Here is a 13,633-nt window from a genome sequence, read left to right as displayed (position 1 = left end):
AGTGAGTCGCTCCGCTGTGTGATGGAGAGTGAGTCGCCAGCTGAGGAAAGTGAGTCGCTCGCTGTGCGAGGAGAGTGAGTCGCCAGCTGAGAAAAGTGAGTCGCTCGCTGTGTGAGGAGAGTGAGTCGCCAGCTGAGGAAAGTGAGTCGCTCGCTGTGTGAGGAGAGTGAGTCGCTCGCTGTTGAGGAGAGTGAGTAGCCAGCTGAGGAAAGTGAGTCGCTCGCTGTGTGAGGAGAGTGAGTCGCCAGCTGAGGAAAGTGAGTCGCTCGCTGTGTGAGGGAAAGTGAGTCGTTCGCTGTGTGAGGAAAGTGAGTCGTTCGCTGTGTGAGGAAAGTGAGTCGCTCGCTGTGTGAGGAGAGTGAGTCGCTCGCTGTGTGAGGAAGTGAGTCGCTCGCTGTGTGAGGAGAGTGAGTCGCTCAATGTGTGAGGAGAGTGAGTCGCCAGCTGAAGAAAGTGAGTCGCTCGCTGTGCGAGGAGAGTGAGTCGTTCGCTGTGTGAGGAAAGTGAGTCGCTCGCTGTGTGAGGAGAGTGAGTCGCTCGCTGTGTGAGGAGACTGAGAGTGAGTCGCTCGCTGTGTGAGGAGAGGGAGTCGCCAGCTGAGGAGAGGGAGTCGCTCGCTGTGTGAGGAGAGTGAGTCGCCAGCTGAGGAACGTGAGTCGCTCGCTGTGTGAGGAGAGTGAGTCGCTCAATGTGTGAGGAGAGTGAGTCGCCAGCTGAGGAAAGTGAGTCGCTCGCTGTGAGGAGAGTGAGTCGCTCAATGTGTGAGGAGAGTGAGTCGCCAGCTGAGGAAAGTGAGTCGCTCGCTGTGTGAGGAGAGTGAGTCGCTCGCTGTGTGAGGAGAGTGAGTCGCCAGCTGAGGAAAGTGAGTCGCTCGCTGTGTGAGGAGAGTGAGTCGCCAGCTGAGGAAAGTGAGTCGCTCGCTGTGTGAGGAGAGTGAGTCGCCAGCTGAGGAAAGTGAGTCGCTCGCTTGTGAGGAGAGTGAGTCGCTCGCTGTGTGAGGAGAGTGAGTCGCCAGCTGAGGAAAGTGAGTCGCTCGCTGTGTGAGGAGAGTGAGTCGCCAGCTGAGGAAAGTGAGTCGCTCGCTGTGTGAGGAAAGTGAGTCGCACAATGTGTGAGGAGAGTGAGTCGCCAGCTGAAGAAAGTGAGTCGCTCGCTGTGCGAGGAGAGTGAGTCGCCAGCTGAGGGAAAGGGAGTCGCTCGCTGTGTGAGGAGAGTGAGTCGCCAGCTGAGGAAAGTGAGTCGCTCGCTGTGTGAGGAGAGCGAGTCGCCAGCTGAGGAAAGTGAGTCGCTCGCTGTGTGAGGAGAGTGAGTCGCTCAATGTGTGAGGAGAGTGAGTCGCCAGCTGAAGAAAGTGAGTCGCTCGCTGTGTGAGGAAAGTGAGTCCGCTCGCTTGTGTGAGGAGAGTGAGTCGCCAGCTGAGGAAAGTGAGTCGCTCGCTGTGTGAGGAGAGTGAGTCTCCAGCTGAGGAAAGTGAGTCGCTCGCTGTGTGAGGAGAGTGAGTCGCCAGCTGAGGAAAGTGAGTCGCTCGCTGTGTGAGGAGAGGAGTCGCCAGCTGAGAAAGTGAGTCGCTCGCTGTGTGAGGAGAGTGAGTCTCCAGCTGAGGAAAGTGAGTCGCTCGCTGTGTGAGGAGAGTGAGTCGCCAGCTGAGGAAAGTGAGTCGCTCGCTGTGTGAGGAGAGTGAGTCTCCAGCTGAGGAAAGTGAGTCGCTCGCTGTGTGAGGAGAGTGAGTCGCCAGCTGAGGAAAGTGAGTCGCTCGCTGTGTTGAGGAGAGTGAGTCTCCAGCTGAGGAAAGTGAGTCGCTCGCTGTGTGAGGAGAGTGAGTCGCCAGCTGAGGAAAGTGAGTCGCTCGCTGTGTGAGGAGAGTGAGTCGCCAGCTGAAGAAAGTGAGTCGCTCGCTGTGTGAGGAGAGTGAGTCTCCAGCTGAGGAAAGTGAGTCGCTCGCTGTGTGAGGAGAGTGAGTCGCCAGCTGAGGAAAGTGAGTCGCTCGCTGTGCGAGGAAAGTGAGTCGTTCGCTGTGTGAGGAAAGTGAGTCGCTCGCTGTGTGAGGAAAGTGAGTCGCTCCGTGCGGCCCAAACCATTCGGAGAAAGCAGCTCCCTAAACTTACCGTTCAAAGCAACAATGCTGCTAAAAAACTACAGATAAATATTCATAGGTTTAGTAAAAACTAGATTAGTCAACAAGCAAGAGCAAAGGTAAACCTACCAACATCCATTGCCATGATTTTTTGAAAGACTTATCGCGAGAGGAAAAAATTACGTTTTAGTCGCATAACATCGGTTAATGGAAACGCCGTCATTTCGCAATAGTTTATCGATATTTAGAAAAACAAATCGCAAAAGATTTGTGCAAATCTGTAATGGAAACGCGCCTAGTCACTGATATAGGGAGTGTAATCAAGATGTGCAGGTGATCAGAACTCAGGTGACTGTGATCTGGTGGGTGGAGTGCAGTGATCAGGTGCTGTGGGTGTAAGTGATGGCTCTGTTGACTCCGTGACAGAAGTGGAGCCTGATGTTGGTGTAGCTGTCTGCATTGTACTTAATGAGAAGGAAAATATGATTGTTGTATGGTTCTATGTTGAACATGTGTGCCTCAAGTTCCTTAAATGCAGAGCCCCCATGGAGTTCCAGAACCTGTGTGGATAGCCTGGTTTTAAATTTGCTGTCCAATTCTGAGATGTGCCTTGTGAGTAAGTGCTGTTGAATACACCTCTCAGCTGTTTTGCAGATTTTTAGGACACTGTCTGATGGTCTGATAAGTCCCCACCTCGGGACTTCATGTTGATGAGGGTGTGTCCAAACTCATCTTGGAAAGAGCTCTCTACACTGAGTCCTGATAAACAGGTAAGGCAGTGAATCTTCTTTGTAACTGTTGTGACTACGAAGCCAGCTATGTATTCAACCACAGCCTCTTTAAACATGGACAGACTGGGAAGGCTTGTGGTGATATTTGTTTCCGTGTTCTCTTCTGTTTCAGGTTGCATGTCACTTTGCGGAAACGAAAACATATCAGGCGTGGAGGTCGAACGGGACAGTTGGAGATTATGTGTCCTTCTCCCCCACAGTACAGACATAGATGATTTAACCACCTCCTTTGACGCTCCGCCAGTCAAGTCAAGTCATCTTCATTTATATAGCGCTTTTAACAATGTAGATTGTTCCAAGGCGGCTTCACAGAGATACAAGGCTAGTTTAAAGTAACATAGATTTTTTTGGCTTTATAGTATGGCGGGCTGGAAGGTCCAAAAATAGGACTAATGATTTGTCGTGGGAAGTCACTATCCTATAGTCCCTAGCTACTCACTTTCCCACTGATATGCCAGCGGTGGATCTGTATACGTACTCTCCTCACACAGCGAGCGACTCACTTTCCTCAGTTGGCAACTCACTCTCCTCACACAGCGAGCGACTCACTTTCCTCAGCTGGCGACTCACTCTCCTCACACAGCGAGCGACTCACTCTCCTCACAAGCGAGCGACTCACTTTCCTCAGCTGGCGACTCACTCTCCTCACACATTGAGCGACTCTCTCTCCTCACACAGCGAGCGACTCACTTTCCTCAGCTGGCGACTCACTCTCCTCACACAGCGAGCGACTCACTTTCCTCAGCTGGCGACTCACTCTCCTCACACAGCGAGCGACTCACTCTCCTCACAAGCGAGCGACTCACTTTCCTCAGCTGGCGACTCACTCTCCTCACACATTGAGCGACTCACTCTCCTCACACAGCGAGCGACTCACTCTCCTCAGCTGGCGACTCACTCTCCTCACACAGCGAGCGACTCACTCTCCTCAGCTGGCGACTCACTCTCCTCACACATTGAGCGACTCACTCTCCTCACACAGCGAGAGACTCACTTTCCTCAGCTGGCGACTCACTCTCCTCACACAGCGAGCGACTCACTCTCCTCACACAGCGAGCGACTCACTTTCCTCAGCTGGTGACTCCCTCTCCTCACACAGCGAGCGACTCATTCTCCTCACACAGCGAGCGACTCACTTTCCTCAGCTGGCGACTCACTCTCCTCACACAGCGAGCGACTCACTTTCCTCAGCTGGCGACTGACTCTCCCCACACAGCGAGCGACTCACTTTCCTCAGCTGGCGACTCACTCTCCTCACACAGCGAGCGACTCACTTTCCTCAGTTGGCGACTCACTCTCCTCACAAGCAAGCGACTCACTTTCCTCAGCTGGCGACTCACTCTCCTCACAAGCGAGCGACTCACTTTCCTCAGCTGGCGACTCACTCTCCTCACACAGCGAGCGACTCACTCTCCTCACAAGCAAGCGACTCACTTTCCTCAGCTGGCGACTCACTCTCCTCACACAGCGAGCGACTCTCTTTCCTCAGCTGGCGACTCACTCTCCTCACACAGCGAGCGACTCTCTTTCCTCAGCTGGCGACTCACTCTCCTCACACAGCGGGCGACTCACTCTCCTCACACAGCTAGCTACTCACTTTCCTCAGCTGGCGACTCACTCTCCTCACACAGCGAGCGACTCACTTTCCTCAGCGGGCGACTCACTCTCCTCACACAGCGAGCGACTCACTTTCCTCAGCGAGCGACTCATTGTCCTCACGCAGCGAGCGACTCACTTCCTCAGCTGGCGACTCACTCTCCTCACACAGCGAGCGACTCACTCTCAGCCTCCTCACACAGCGAGCGACTCACTTTCCTCAGCTGGCGACTCACTTTCCTCACACAGCGAGCGACTCACTTTCCTCACACAGCGAGCGACTCACTCTCAGTCTCCTCACACAGCGAGCGGCTACCTTTCCTCAGCTGGCGACTCACTTTCCTCACACAGCGAGTGACTCACTTTCCTCACACAGCGAGCGACTCACTTTCCTCAGCTGGCAACTCACTCTCCTCACACAGCGAGCGACTAACTTTCCTCAGCTGGCGACTCACTCTTCTTAATTTCACTTAAATGACAATTAATAGGTCATTTTCATTGCCATTTAAGTGAAATTACTGAACTTAAATATACAAGCTTGATAAAAATGATCATTCTAGAAGAAGATTTCAGATGGCACTTAGAGCCCACATGGAAAGAATCTATATGAGGATATATGCGCATATATGAAACCTATATGCAGTTTATATGCACATATATGCTGCATATATACAGCATATATGCACATATATGATAATATATATGCTGCATATATGCGTATATATGCCACATATAGGCATAATTGAGGTGCATATATGTGCATATACAGGCCATATAGGTCTCCTGTATTGCTTCTTTATACATATAAGCCCTATATGTACATACAAGATATGTCTCCTATAGCTCATGGCAGGATGGTCATTTTGTAGCTCATATCTCACTTTGGAAACTGTCATACATGATGCCTAACTCAGATAGGCACATCTATCAATTCGAAGCTCACGGAGCTGAGATCAAAAAGATAAAAATAAAAAAATTAAAAAAAATTCTGTTCAGTTTTTTGTCTTATTTTTGTTCTTGTACTATTTGATTGTTCTTAAGTAAATAAATAATGTAAATTTCTACATTTTGGGGTTTTATTTATGTTGCCTACACTGTAAAAAAAAGTGTACTTTTACAGGTAATGGTCTGTATTTTTTTAACAGAATTTTACCGTTTTGTCATTATAGTGAATGCCTGTTATTTTACAGATATTTGCTGTAATTTAAAGGTCCACTATTAAATTTACAGGTAATTGCTTGTATTTTGGTTTTACATCAATTTACGTTTTTTAAGGAACTTGTCTGTATTTTTACAAAGTAATATTTTACAGATTTTTTTCTGTGAAATTAGAAAACAAAGAAAAGAAGGTATAACTGCAGAAATCTGCATCTATTCAATATGTTGTCCTTACAGATTATTAAGCATGTGGGGGTTAAAGTGAGGTTTTTTTTAAGGTTAAATAATAGTATTTGTACATACAGCCTACCCTACATAGGCTACAGTAGACCTGTATTGAATTGTTTTTAGGCTATAGTCTTTTAATCTTGTCTTGCAAATAGATGCTCATTTTGATCATTATTTCATTGTCTTATTCTCCCATAATTTCATGTATATTTTATTAATATTTTTCTAAATCTCCGTTGCTGCACATTCAGGGCTTTGTGTGTGTGTGTGTGTGTGTGTGTGTGTGTGCGCGCGCGCGCACGCGATGACGCAGATTCAAATTCGCCGCCATTACGTTTCCGCTGTTTAGTCCCGCCCACAACGGTCAGCTGATCAGTCGACTTTGGATCTGTATCAAGTGCAAGTGGGAGATTTGAATTCAGTCTACTCTCCTGAAGTGGATTGTGAGATTAACAGGGGTTCAATATGACACCTCATAATTCAAAGCAATCGTGTTCGTCGAGAGCAGCCGTGAGCAGCCGTGAGCAGGAGCCCTAGCTGTTGTCAGTTTGGATTCTTCGGAAATAGCACCCTTTTCAGTGAGTCTGGTTCGTCACAGCGGACATCATGCCAACCGATCACCGGCTGAGGTAAGAGTCTGCATGTGAACGATATTTTATATTACATTTGTGTTAAGTTTACGTTACAGTTTTCAAGCTAACATTAGCATTTTAAATGATGAGCTGGAGGCAAAACACTGAAAATGTAGCATGCATCTTTACATTTTCCATCTGTTTTAAGAAAGATCAGTTGAACCCACACCTCAAAAAATACCTAAAACAAGCTTTCGTAGACTTGTTATACATAAAGTCCGTTTAATTGTGTATAAAATCTTTGTTAATACGCGATAGTATCTGTCAGTAAATCAATCTCTTAAATGGCGGGACATTTTTAAACACTGTCTGGAAGCTGAAAATTTTTTATTACCATTTTTAATAACCACAGTTATACTACAAATAGGCCTAACGTTACCAAGGTTTTTTTTTTTTTGGTTAAACCATAGTTAATTTTCATAAGGGTTAATGTGGTTATCAAGACCGTTAAGAAAACGAATTCAGCAAATACTGTACTTGTTGTTGATACAGGAAAACACATGAGGCTAGAATATGAACACCACATGATAAATTCCATATTCTGGCTGCATGCTTGCCAACACGTCAGTTGAGGTTTTGCATTGTCCCAGTGGAACATATTCTGACATATGCAAATGTAATACTGAGTTGTAAAAAAAAATATATATATATATATATTTGTGATTTCAGGTCAAGTGGAAAGCAGAATGATCATGGCAAACAAGGTATGGGAAGAAGTAATTTAAAATATTGTAATGGCCGAGTCTTCTGATTCCATATGATTGCACTAAAAGTGGCAAAAAATTTAATTTGTTTTATACTATATTTTCCCATGTGAATATTCATTTGATCCTTGTGAGGCCACTGGAGCTGCACAAGGTTTGGTTTTGCTTCAGTAAGACCACGATTGTGTTAGATTCCACCCATCTATTATTATTATTTTTTTGTATTGTAACTAGGCTCTGTCATTTAGAAACATGGGTTTTCCTATCACTTATAATGACATATATCTCTACCTTTCATTCCAGCCAGAGGATCTGACGGTTGCTGCTCGCATCTCAGCCTACCTGATGGAAAATTCTTGCTGGATGAATGACCTTCACCTTCAATTCAACCTTGCCAAGACAAAACTGCTTATGGTTTCACTTTCAGCCAAACCATGCGATCCTGCTGATTTGCCTTATACAACACCAGAAAGATCCGGCCCTTCCTGTCGGAGTCACACAACTCCTTGTCTAAGCTCTTGTTCTATCCAGACTGGACTATTGTAATGCTCTCCTGGCAGGCCTTCCAGCATCAGTCAAACCTCTGCAACTGATCCAGATGCTGCAGCAAGACCTAAACTCACTGCTTCAGATCTATGTGTCTCCAGAAGCTTGTGTTCTGCAAGTGAACGGCGCCTTGTGGTGCCATCATCCCAAAGAGACACAAAACCACTTTCACTGACCTTTACCTGGACTGTTCCCTGCTGGTGGGATGACCTGCCCAACTTAACACATTTTCAAGAAACTGCTAAAGATCCATCTTTTCATAAACACTTGACCCAATAATACTAAATCTTTGTTTTAATAATAAATAAATAAACTTGTATACTGTGCTACACTAACTGGGACTTGTCACTGCACTTGTTGCTTCTATTGTTCTCTTAATTTTTAAGTCACTTTGGATAAAATGTAATTGTAAATGTGTAAAATAAGTTATATTAGAGTATAAAGGCATACAGCAATTGCCTTTTAATGTAGATATTTTTACATGTTCTAAATTATATACTAAGATTGTATTTCCTATCATTCACATATCTTGATGTTCAGTGTTTGTTTAATGAGTAATACTGTAAATGTGCAGGTATTTTGTACTTATACGTTTAATTAATTTAACAGAAATTGACTGTACATTTGCTATTATTAAGTACTTAATTAGAGATTGGTCAAAGTTGTGAAATTGGAAATGCCTTAACTGTAAATATACAAACTTTGAATTTGAATTTATGTATTTAATGCATTTTTATACATAACTTCATAGTTATTATACACAGGAAAAACTATATATTAAAAGATAATTACTGTAGATAGACAGCATTATTATAAAATAACTTTATAAAACCCTAAATTTACAGTTTAACTTGAAAGTTAAATGTTTTTTTTAAAATGTAATTTGACATCATTTATCCGTTTTTCCACGGTTTAATAAGCCATTATCAACAGTAATGTACTGTAATTTAATAAATTTTGACTGTAAAGTCAATTCTGTATTTTCACTGTTTTTGCCTGTAATTTTGTGAAATGGTTATTTGCTGTAATTTAACGGAATCCGTCTGGAAACTTTGCTGCCATATAGGTGAGCATATATAGGTGAACATGTATGTGCATACATGTACATATAATATAGGAAAACGGCCAATTTTATATATGTCACATATATTAAAAACATATATCAAAACATATATGTTTATATAGGTTCTTTCCATAGGCTTTTGCATCTGAACTCTTCAAATGTAAAAAAAAAAAAATTTGCAATGAGAATCAATTTAAGATTATTGGTTCAGAATAAATGACTTTTACAACACAAAAATTTAACACTTTACTGAAGTAGTTAGTTATTGCACCAATACAGTACTTGAAAAGGGTAGAGATTTTATTATAATATTTGGCCAATGTAGGCTACATGACTGAGTTAAATTTTGGTGTTGTAAAAGTCATTTATTCTAAACCAATAATCTTAAATTGATTCTCATTGCAAATTTTTTTTTTTTTACATTTGAAGAGTTCAGATGCAAAAGCCTCTAAGTGCCAAGTGAGTCGCTCGCTGTGTGAGGAGAGTGAGTCGCTCAATGTGTGAGGAGAGTGAGTCGCCAGCTGAGGAAAGTGAGTCGCTCGCTGTGTGAGGAGAGTGAGTCGCCAGCTGAGGAAAGTGAGTCGCTCGCTGTGTGAGGAGAGTGAGTCGCTCAATGTGTGAGGAGAGTGAGTCGCCAGGTGAGGAAAGTGAGTCGCTCGCTTGTGAGGAGAGTGAGTCGCTCGCTGTGTGAGGAGAGTGAGTCGCCAGCTGAGGAAAGTGAGTCGCTCGCTGTGTGAGGAAAGTGAGTCGCTCGCTGTGCGAGGAGAGTGAGTCGCCAGCTGAGGAAAGTGAGTCGCTCGCTGTGTGAGGAGAGTGAGTCGCCAGCTGAGGAAAGTGAGTCGCTCGCTGTGTGAGGAGAGTGAGTCGCTCAATGTGTGAGGAGAGTGAGTCGCCAGCTGAAGAAAGTGAGTCGCTCGCTGTGTGAGGAGAGTGAGTCTCCAGCTGAGGAAAGTGAGTCGCTCGCTGTGTGAGGAGAGTGAGTCGCCAGCTGAGGAAAGTGAGTCGCTCGCTGTGTGAGGAAAGTGAGTCGTTCGCTGTGTGAGGAAAGTGAGTCGCTCGCTGTGTGAGGAGACTGAGAGTGAGTCGCTCGCTGTGTGAGGAGAGGGAGTCGCCAGCTGAGGAGAGGGAGTCGCCAGCTGAAGAAAGTGAGTCGCTCGCTGTGCGAGGAGAGTGAGTCGCCAGCTGAGGAAAGTGAGTCACTTGCTGCTTAGGAGACTGAGAGTGAGTCGCTCGCTGTGTGAGGAAAGTGAGTCGCTCGCTGTGTGAGGAAAGTGAGGAGAGTGAGTCGCCAGCTGAGGAAAGTGAGTCGCTCGCTGTGTGAGGAGAGTGAGTTGCCAGCTGTGTGAGGAGAGTACGTATACAGATCCACCGCTGGCATATCAGTGGGAAAGTGAGTAGCTAGGGGCTATAGTATAGTGACTTCCCACGTCAAATCATTAGTCCTATTTTTGGACCTTCCGGCCCACCATATTATAGCAGTTGAATGAAGTTATTTGATTGATTCACTTCCGTCGCAACGATCATTAGTTATTAACTTAGGGGCCGCTAACACGACACTGTTAACAGGAAACTCTGCACAGACTTTAAACGCGAAACCTCTGAGAACCACTGATGGCGTGCACATGTGTATTACAAGTTCAGTCTATTGGTATGCACGTTTGAATATGTGCACAGGTTTGTAATCCACTACAAACCAAGCCTTAAAAAACTACTTGTCTGGTTTTAACATTTTGATACAGAATTTGATCCCTTCAAGGTAGATACGCAAACCGAATTTTCCCGACAATGCTTTATCTGTAGAGTGGTAAAGGTTTCTCCATAAGGAGAAACTAGTTGGCACTTTAGCACCCCGCTATGACATCGGGTCCAGGCACAGGTCCTTCATCAGATCTGGATACAGCCTGGATCCAGCAGGCTACGGGAAAACCTCGGGATAAACAAAAACACTCAAATTAGCGTAGATGCCATTCTTCTTATGATGTAACGAGTACATCAGGATTTATGGGAAGTGTTCCCGGTTCCGGCTGATCTGATCTATGCAGCCTAACATTGAATTATATACAGTAAGTTGTAACAATAACGACTCGGGGTAAATGTGAATTAGCTCAAGAATATAGGGAATATTAATATTTATGACTCATGGTCATAATTCATAAGTCGCATGTACATTTATTTTATCAATTATCGAGATTACCTTGTTCTGTACTGTCTGATCATGACAGTTAAGAAGGGAGTATCCCTTTTCAAACTCCAAGAAAGTTTTGTCTTCTGGCCACGAATATCAAACTTTCTGAGTTTATGAATTAAAACTACTCAAGGTAGTCAATATCGAGCTTGTAGCTTAGATCTTTAATTTCATTGACTTTATAAGGTGGGTTTTCAAACACAGAGACAATTAAAAGTATAAATGGGTTTATTAATAAAATGGCACACACTAGAGATTATATAAACTACAAACATAAACGTACGTAAAAATGCAAACAAACCAATAAACATTTAACCGAACAAAAACATAAAACATAGCGTGATCAGAATGAAATGAAATGAAAGGAAGAAAGATATAGAGAGAAGGGAAAAGCTAGTAATTATTACATACAGAAACCTACGTTACGAGACACCTGGAACAGCTTTTATAGGAATCAATATACTTGCGAGTGCTCTTTCTGGTCAGGCTGAAGCTGATGCAAGAAGCGAGGATGGTGTCCTGTTTCTGCTGCGTCTTCCGGTGTCGCGGGAAGCTTGAAAGGCTCACTGAATGTAATGTTACCGAGAAAGTTCAGATTCGTCTCCCGGGATGGGAGAGGCTGGAAATCTTAGTTGCAAAGACCGGCAGCTACGACTCGAACATGGGTTCGTTCGATGGAGAAGGCCAGGGCCTCCTTCAGATGTTCCTTGGAGAAGCGCTGCGCCGGGGAGAGGATCAAGAGAAGTTGGATGAGTTGAGAGAGGGACGAGAGATTTAGAGAGAGGCGAGAGAGCGAGGAAACTGACGGTTTGGACTTTTATCAGTGTCCCATGTGCCGTCCCCTCCTTCGTGTAGGACGAATCAGCTGTCGAGATTTTTCGAGCGGGAAGATTCCTTTGTCCGGTTAGACACGCCCACTCGAATGAGTCATGAGTGACTTTAACTTGAGAGGATTTTCTCCAGACATATGAACTTATGAAACAATGCGCATCACTGAATTCTGCTATCGGAATTCAACTCCGTTAGCTGGAGAGGATTACAGAGATATCAAAAATAGAATATAGGCATTGTAGCAATGCAAGATACATTATTATGCATTTGTATAGGCATTAGCAGTTCTATAAATGTTACAAATAGGACATATGCTTTCCTATGGTTTACACACACCTCTTAACACACAAATATATATATTTATTACATTTAAGAGTGACTTTATGGGTAAAAGTCCTTTTCTGTAGGGGCTTTCTGTTTCAAAGTCCAGAGTGTTTGTGTGTGTGTGTGTGTGTGTGTGTGTGTGTGTGTGTGTGTGTGTGTGTGTGTGTGTTGGAATGTTGCGACCCTGTTATCTCATGCATAGGGCTGGATGAGCCAACTTTTATGACCTGCCAATGAGCTCGGGTTACGGGATGCGATTCTACTGGGAGAACATTCTTCAGAAATATATTTCAGAGCCAAACACTCGAAGATCATAACTATATGATCAAAACAACATTAATCACACATGCATACAGGAAGTTCAGATACAAGCAGTGGTGTAGTCTACGTGATACGCAGGTATACGCCGTATACCCACTAGAAAAGGCCAAGGATTTGCGTATACCCACTTAAAAAAAGCGTGAGGATACGTATCAACTTCGTTTTGTGTCAGAACTTTCACACTTTCATTCATAAATTCACCCCGTCTGTGTTTGCGAAGCGACGGATCGAATCGCGGAATCCAGTCACAAATGGAACTTGCTATATAAAGCAGAACGTCACGGATTTAGGCTATTTTTGAATGAATAAATCAAAAGTAGCTGCTGTACAATGAATCAAATCTCGATATGGACTAGTGTCTATGAATATTAAAGCTAAAAGAGACTGCAATTGTTCTACGCGTCTCTGGGAATGAGCGCTCAGTGTGCTCCACTACACACACACACACACACACACAGAAGCACGCGTGACTCACGCTCGTGGTGTTTTCAGCGTTTCACTGTATTGAGACATGATGTAGGCTACACATGTGCATTTCATCGCAGAGCTGCTATGAGAGTCACTTGATGAGAATTTCACCATTTCATTTGATAAAACTATCGTCATTCATTCGTTTCATATACACACAGAAACTGTTATGTCTTTACGACAACCTGTCAAAATAAAAGTTCTGTATAACTTGAAGAAATTATAACAGAAATATATTACTATTGCACAGAGTATACTTCAGGCCTAATAATAATAATAATAATAATAATAGTTTATTAAAACAAACAGAAACTCAAATGTCTACAACCCACCAAAATAAAAGTTCGGTCTAACTCAAATTAATTAGAAAGGAATTGCACAGTAAAATGTATTTTAAAATTATTATTTTTTCAAAAACACCATTTCTAAAAGTAAATTTGTATTTGTGCCTATAATGTTTTTTTTTTTTAATTGTTGATAATTGTCAACTGATAAAACCAGTGCTTCAGGGACCATATTCATATAACAAATAAATAAGTTGATAACACTTAGTATTTCATAATGCTCTCAATTACATGTCGATGCATACTGTATGCATTAGTGAGTGTGGTGGTGCTTATGGGGTGACGCTCTGGGCTGGGTGAGTATATTAGAGTGGGTTATATTAGAGTATACTCACTACAAAAAACTAGACTACACCACTGGATACAAG

General features: G+C 43.8%; 2 long non-coding RNA genes across 2 annotated transcripts; one reads left to right on the top strand and one right to left on the bottom strand.

Moving 5' to 3' along the window:
• Positions 1-3,710: 3,710 nt before the first annotated feature.
• On the bottom strand, positions 3,711-4,992 carry LOC309513888. Its single transcript, XR_014211549.1, has 3 exons — positions 4,836-4,992; positions 4,463-4,754; positions 3,711-3,792 (listed from the first exon to the last, which is right to left on the bottom strand). It is a non-coding gene; the product is annotated as an uncharacterized lncRNA (long non-coding RNA).
• Positions 4,993-6,393: 1,401 nt separating this feature from the next.
• On the top strand, positions 6,394-8,555 carry LOC309513885. Its single transcript, XR_014211546.1, has 3 exons — positions 6,394-6,476; positions 7,149-7,183; positions 7,487-8,555. It is a non-coding gene; the product is annotated as an uncharacterized lncRNA (long non-coding RNA).
• The last annotated feature ends 5,078 nt before the right edge of the window (positions 8,556-13,633 follow it).

The sequence above is a fragment of the Leuciscus leuciscus genome, assembly GCF_965113295.1.
Source record: "Leuciscus leuciscus genome assembly, chromosome: 14".
Taxonomy (NCBI): domain Eukaryota; kingdom Metazoa; phylum Chordata; class Actinopteri; order Cypriniformes; family Leuciscidae; genus Leuciscus; species Leuciscus leuciscus.
This window is presented reverse-complemented; position numbering and strand designations above follow the sequence as displayed.